The sequence below is a fragment of the Ictidomys tridecemlineatus genome, chromosome 6 (assembly GCF_052094955.1).
Source record: "Ictidomys tridecemlineatus isolate mIctTri1 chromosome 6, mIctTri1.hap1, whole genome shotgun sequence".
NCBI lineage: Eukaryota > Metazoa > Chordata > Mammalia > Rodentia > Sciuridae > Ictidomys > Ictidomys tridecemlineatus.
Genome location: NC_135482.1, coordinates 142,874,035 through 142,881,386, shown reverse-complemented (window position 1 = coordinate 142,881,386; position 7,352 = coordinate 142,874,035).

The window sequence follows — 7,352 nt, the reverse complement described above, 5'->3', positions numbered from 1 at the left end:
TAAAATGTTGTGAGATAAAGATTGAAATGGAGTCTTGGTGAGCTATTTTATCTTTGAATTATAGAATGCTGTTTCAAGTCACTGAGAAGTGAGGTAACCACTTGTTAGGTTGAATAGGTTGGCATTCCTTCTCTTGGTTTTGGAAGATGGGGACTTGCTTTTTTTCTTTTTCCTTTATTCGGGTAAGGACAATTAGAAGAGTAGAGATCTTACATGAAGTTATCAGACAAGGACACCTCTTTCCCTGGTGTACTTGTAGCTTGATATTCACTTCAGCAGGCTTTGTGGATATTACACTGTACTTTTCAACATTAATATTCCCATTTTATTCTTTAAATTACCCACTAAGAATGATATAAAAGTTATTTCCAGTACATTTTCATTTAAGGATAATGATCACTAATGACTAGAAAGCTGAGATTTTCTTAGCTCGAAAAGTCTGAATATAGCTAAAGAAGATTTGCAGTGCTGGATATTAATGACAAATACTGAAGCTTAGCTTCCTTATTGTAAGGGTAGAAAAGGATATTTAGATAGCTAAATTGTATTGGAAATTAAAATAAAACCTGTAGTTTCTAAATAGTTCTAGGCCAGGTATTGCTTGTAAACAATTCTTGCATCTCATTATATAAAATCTTTATCAGTTTTGCTTATAATTGCAACTTAAATTTTAGAGTCTGTCCTAAATTTGCATACTTATTCATGTTACAGTGTCTCCTTTTGCGCATCACATGTCCCAGCTCCTATCACAATTAGCATATCCTCTTAGAGTCTGTAATAACTACAAAGTATATCATAATTTCATTTTTGACTATTCCAATTTTAATTATTTATTCTTGACTTAAATATGTCAAGTTCCACAGTGTTGATTTGAGAATCCTTTGTTTAAAATAGTTGTTCTACATATTTCTCATTAGCATTTTCGTTAAATCTTAAAACTCTCTTCATTTCTTTTATTTCTTTTTATGCTGGTCATCCTTATTTCGTGTAAAAGCAAATGATGAATATTTATCATCACATCCCACTGCTCAGGTTTTTGCTTCATTTCCTCGGTGTATGATGTCTTTAACCTCCCCTATCTGGAACCATCGATAACCTAACAAAGCCAGTTTAACTGAAAGTCTTTCTTGTAGATGCTTTAACCATAATGAATGTATGTTTTCATTTTGGGCATAACCCAGACCTGGACCTAGATTAGAACATCCATTGTGAGGGAATGTTTCAGGGTTTATCTGTTCCCTAGTCACAGCTTTCTACTTAGGTATAAGTAGAAGCAGACTGTGTCTTAGAATTCTAGTTTTATTTCAAGATGGTTCAGTCTTGAGAGTCTCTGACCTGAAATGGAACTTGATCTATCCTTCAATCCCAGAATATTTGGATCTGCCATGGCTATCTAAATAGCAGATTTCCCCTGTCGTAGAACACCTAATATTTGTCATTGTTTAAAATCAGATGGATCTCATGTTATTTGGCATTTTTTTCTAGTCTATTTTATTATCCTCCTACTGGTATTTTCAGTGAGTTTCATAAGCTGGATAACACATTTTATGTATATACAATTTTTTTTCCTAAGTGGGCAAGTAGGTTGCTAATGGCTATAACATGTATCTTCCTTCAGCCTGAAATTTATCATTCTTGCATTTAACCTAACATTCTATAATTGTCAAAAAGATAACCTATTTCTGGACACAAAACCATCTTATCTTGCCTAAGAAGAATTAAAAATGTGCCTAGATTCACTGCCGAACTTCCTTGCTTCTAAAAACTGTACTTTAGGTATGGTAGTGCTTAGTGAAAACAGGAATGAAAGTACAAAAGTACACACACACTAAAAATTTTCTGCACTTTAATAAAGCTAGTCTTACCTACTAAGTCTTCATAGACTATCATAAATGTCTAATAACAAAGACCCTAGAGATCAAGGATGGTTCCTAATCACCCTGTGTCAAGTAGCACTGAAATACGATATAATAATTGCTAATATAGAAATCCAACACATACATGGGGGATTTACCTTCATGTGAAGAGAAAATTAGTTTAAAATATGAAGGTAGAGAAAATAATTTCAGAAAAATGCATTTCCCTGATATCAGTTTCCAAAGGAAATATTAGTCAATATTCTCTAAAGGATTTCCTAGTTATCCTTAACCTCATTGACTAATTCAGTTATGTACTATGCCCAACTCTCCGATCTTCTTAGACCTTTCTTTACAATGAGAAAACGTGAGTGCTTTCATTACATAGTGTAATGGTTTACATACTAGGTATCTCCTAAAAGTTCATATGTGAGACAATGCAAGAAAGCTTAGAGGTGAAATGATTGGGTCATGAGAGATAATCAGTGAATTAATCCCCTGATAGGAATTAACTGAGTGGTAACTATAGGCTGGTAGGGTGTGACTGGAAGAGTTAGGTCTCTGAGGGCATGCTTTTGGGGTATATATTTTGTTCTGGATGAGCAGAGCTCTCTGCTTCTTGGTGCGATTTTCTGAGCCACTTATTTCCACCACACCCATTAACCATGATGTTCTTCTTCTCCTGGAGCACTGAGGAATGGAGCCTACTGTCTATGGACTGAGACCTCTGAAACTATGTGCCCTCAAATAAACTTTTCTTTCTCTAAAATTGTTCTTGTCAGGAATTCAGTCACAGCAATGAAAAAGGTGACTAAAACATAGTTTCCTCAGGTTTTAAGGCAAGAAACAAGTCTGAAAGGAGTCACAAGAGACAATGAAGAGCACTATTAGATACGACTTTTGTAGATGTATGTTTTCATTGTAAGCATAGTTCTGGTAAAGCAGACCACATACAGCATCAAGAATAAGAGTTCATTTAGCCACCCTTTCCTTACATAATGCTTACCTATAAGTAATATCATCCAGAGGTTTTTCTTTTATATTAAAATTCAAGATTCTCTCTTTTGGTTGTATTTTTTTTCCATGAAGGCAAGAGAATTGGATTTATCTATTTTAAAGGAAAAATGACAAATGATGGTAATTATTCAGTTACTTTATGTATCAAAAGGTGATTTGTTTTCTTGCCTATTTTGATTAAGAATTTATGTTTAGTGATGTTTTCAAATATATATTTTGAATGCCATTCAATTCCTATATAATATAGGTAGGTCCTTTACATTGGACATCCTTGTTTTTCCATTGGTTTTCACAATAGTCTCGTCTGTTCTTCTCTGAGCTCCAAATATTTCTTTTTCATGAAATTTTACTCATATTACTTCCTCTTCCTTTCCTATTTTGTTTTACCTGATGCTTCTTTCTCATCTGGTTTGTTATTTCCTTTTATTTCTACACATATCTATTGGTTTCTTATGTAGTTGTATACATTTTAAGACTAAGAATAACATGTATAAGCAAACAAAAATCAATCACATTTTTATACACTAATAACAAACTTTACAGAATAGAAATTAAGAGAATAATACTATTTGAGTAGCAAAAAGAATAAAATACTTAAAATGAGTAAACTTAGGAGGTGATATTGTGGAAATCACATTCAGCAAGAGACCATTACCATTGGGAGGGTTGGAGAACTCAGGTTTATTTATTCCAGTGGACCCAGATGAGCTATTACTATGAAAGTCTGGGCCAAAGCTAAGGTTGCACAGGGATTTTATAGGAAATTTGACATAATTTCTTAACCATTAAAGCATTGGTGGATTTGAATTCTTGGACCACATGCCCAAGGACCAGGAGTGGGAATTCTTGTGATAAACAGTTTACCAAAGTAGAACAAAGGTAGAGAAACATCTGCAAGTCATATTGGGAAGTGGCCTTTATCACGGGCAGCAAGCAGCATCTGAAGAAAACTGCAAGCTTACACTCATAAGAGCTATAATTCAAACCCAGCATAGAAATGTTAGAATTTAAACAACATTCTTCACAGAGACCAGTAATTAAGTAACACTCTTACAGAGACCAAAGGTATAAAGTAATATTTCCCCCTTCAATCCCCCACCTTTGATGCATGTTTATATTATATAAAGCATCCACCTTTATAAGACTGGATATTTAAGGTATCCTGTTCTATTGCCTAATAGGTAGGTCTGGAAGTCAAGACCATTGACATTTAGGCGTGATTTAACAAACTGAACCAGGCTGTTTAAAATGTAAGGACTGAATAGCAGTCCTTAGAGTGCCATAATAAGGGGTGCTTCCCAGGGCAAGAACTAGGCTTCCTAACTACAGTGGTTTCCTCCAGATTGACCAGGAGTTTTCTTATTCTTCTCTTCCACATTCCAGTTTTATTGGGGATCATAGAAACGTTTCTAGAAAGTCCTGTCCAGGTCCACCTCTTGCCTTTTAACTGTGACATCAGACATTCAAGTCTCCCATGAATGGCAACTCTAGGTCATCTTGGGCCATGATGACTGGTTCTAATTGGATTCTTAACCATACTGTCCTTATAGTTTTCTGGTTATGAAAAACTATCTTATTTCCCAGAGTATTGGTATCTGGTCTCAAAATCTCCTAGGTTCCTCCCATTGATAGTATCTTGGGCCTGTATTTCTCTTGTAGATAACAGACTGCTGAGGAATGTAACATAAATTGTCCACTTAGGCCAGGGAGGGCTGAAGGTAAATCTCTTTCTGGAAAAGAAAGAATGTGGGGGTTAGCACAGTGGGCCCATTTAGAATCTATAGAATATTATTCTTTTAACCTTGTGTTTCTACCACACTCATCTGTCTGTCCCCTAAAAGTGAAAGATGTGTCTACTTAAAACTAAAAATGCTAGAGAGAAAATAAAGCAGACACAAGTAAATATAAAGACATCTTTGTTCATGTATTGGAAGAAAGAATATTGTTAAGATGTTGATCCCACTAATAGAATTTACAGATTCAAAGCAATTCTTATCAAAATCCCAATGGCATTTTTTGTTTATTTGTTTGTTTATTTTTTCTTGTTTAGTGGAACCACTAAAGATCTCAGACAGAGCAAATTGTGTAGGAACAAAAGAAGGGACTTCCACTTTCTGGTTTCAAAATATACTACAAACTATAATAATCAATACAGTATGATACTGGCATAAAATTAGGCATACAGACCAATGAAGCAGAATAGATATTCTTCAAATAAACCCTTTTGTGTATCACTAACTGATCTTCAGCAATGGAGCCAAAAATATAAAACAGGAAAAGAATAGTCTCTTTGGCATAGGATGATGGAAAAAATGGATATCCACACACAAAAGAATGAAATTGGATGCCTAACACTACAATACAAACAAGCAAGCAAACTGAAATTGGATGAGAGATCAACATAACAAAACCAGAAAGTTTAAAACAATTAGAAGAAAACCAGGAAAAAGCTTTGGTAACTGGCTTTGAAAATGAATGTTTGAATTGGACATAAAAATCCAGGTGGTAAGAGTGGGGTTATATCAAACTAAAAGCCTCCACAGGTATTTTTTTTTTAAATCTTCAAAAGATGAAAAAGAACCTATGGGTTAGAAAAACAAAAACAAAAACAAAACATATTCCCAAGCCATGTCTGAGAAAAGGTTAATATCTAAAATATATGAGGAACTCTTAAAATTAAATCACAAAAATCCAAGAATCTGATTTAAAAATGGGTAAATGCACGATACGACTTATCTGATGAAACTAAAATAACCAAACACAGAAGTAGAGACTAGAATGGTGGTTACTGGTTACAGGAAGAAAGAAAGTATCAGGCGCCCAGTACAAAGTATCAGTTATGCAAGGTAACTAAATCATAGAGGTTGTACAATTAGTGGCAATATTTAACAAACTAGAATATTTAAAAAATTGATAAGGGGGATGGATCTTATATTAAGTGATATTATTATTATTATTATTATTATTATTACTACTACAACAACAACAACAAAAATACCAGGAGAAAACTTTTAGAGGTGATGAGCTAATGGTATAAATCATAATGATTGTTTCACAGATATACACTTATCTCCAAACTAGTCAAACTCTGTGCATTTAGTATATATAGGTTTTATATTTAAACATATCTTCATAATATTTATTTAAAGAATGAAAATACAAAGTTGGTCTCAAGAGATTTTAACTCAATAAAGAATGCATGCATTTTACAAATTCCATGGCAATCAATTTACAAGTTAATAACCTAGTACTGTTTTATTTCATTTTATTTTATTTATTTATTTTTATACCAGGAGCACTTAACCACTGAGACATAACTCCAGCCCGTTTTATTTTTATTTTTTTGTTTTGAGACAGTGTCTCCTAAATTGCTTGGGGCCTCTCTAAATTGTTGGGGCAGGCTTTGAACTCCTGATCATCCTGCCTTAGCCTCCCAAGCTTCTGGGATTATAGGCTTGGGACACCATGCCAGGCAGTAATTTTCTTTATAAGTGCCACCACTGTTGGAATGAAAATATAAAAGAATTATGTGTGTATCTCTTCTGAAACTCATAGGGTGAGAAAAAAATATCACAAGACTGAAAGGCTAGGAAGTGCTTTGAATATGATAACATAAACCACAGAAAGCTGATAGTTTAAGATAGCAGAGTGAGCACAGGGTCAAAGTACTGCTATTCTCTGTACCTACCAAAACAAAAAAATGAAGAAAATGTTAAAGCAGCCAAGACTACACTGGAACCAATCAAGCTAGGAAAAGGTAAAATCTCAGATAGGTTGAAAACCATTGATCACAGGGAGAATGATAAAATATGCAAATGTTATTCTACTGCTTTAGGAGCATTTTGGTATATAAATAGTTAGTCAGTGTAGTAGAAATTGCTGTTTGTCCCCATTATGCATTCTCTTTTCATTCCTACTATAGAAGTAGAAGACTCCATTTTAGCCAGGTATATATGCATTTAAGATAAAACTTCATTTTCTAGTCTTCTTGCAAGTAGGTACTAGAAGTGACTTTGTTTTGATTAACATCTGTAAAATAAATTAATATGTGCAATTGTAGATTGTTTGCCTTTAAAGAAGTATGCCTAACCATTCCCTTCTCTTTTTTTCTTTCTTTTGACTATTGGAGTTAGTGGCCAAAGCAGAAGTTTTCATTAATAATTATGTAAATTTTGAGTATTTGAGTACAGAAATAAATAAATATATATATATATATATTTTTTTTTTTTTTAAAGACTCCAGTAAAAAGGACTGGAAATCTCAGGATTCTAGAGCTGTCATAGAATCTTATATTACCTAAAAATTTGGCACTGGGTGTGATCCTCAGCACCACATATGTATTTACAAATAAAATAAAGACATTTTGTCTATCTACAACTACAAAAGAAGAAGAAGAAGAAGAAGGAGGAGGAGGAGGAGGAGGAGGAGGAGGAGGAGGAGGAGGAGAAGAAGAAGAAGAAGAAGAAGAAGATTGAGCCT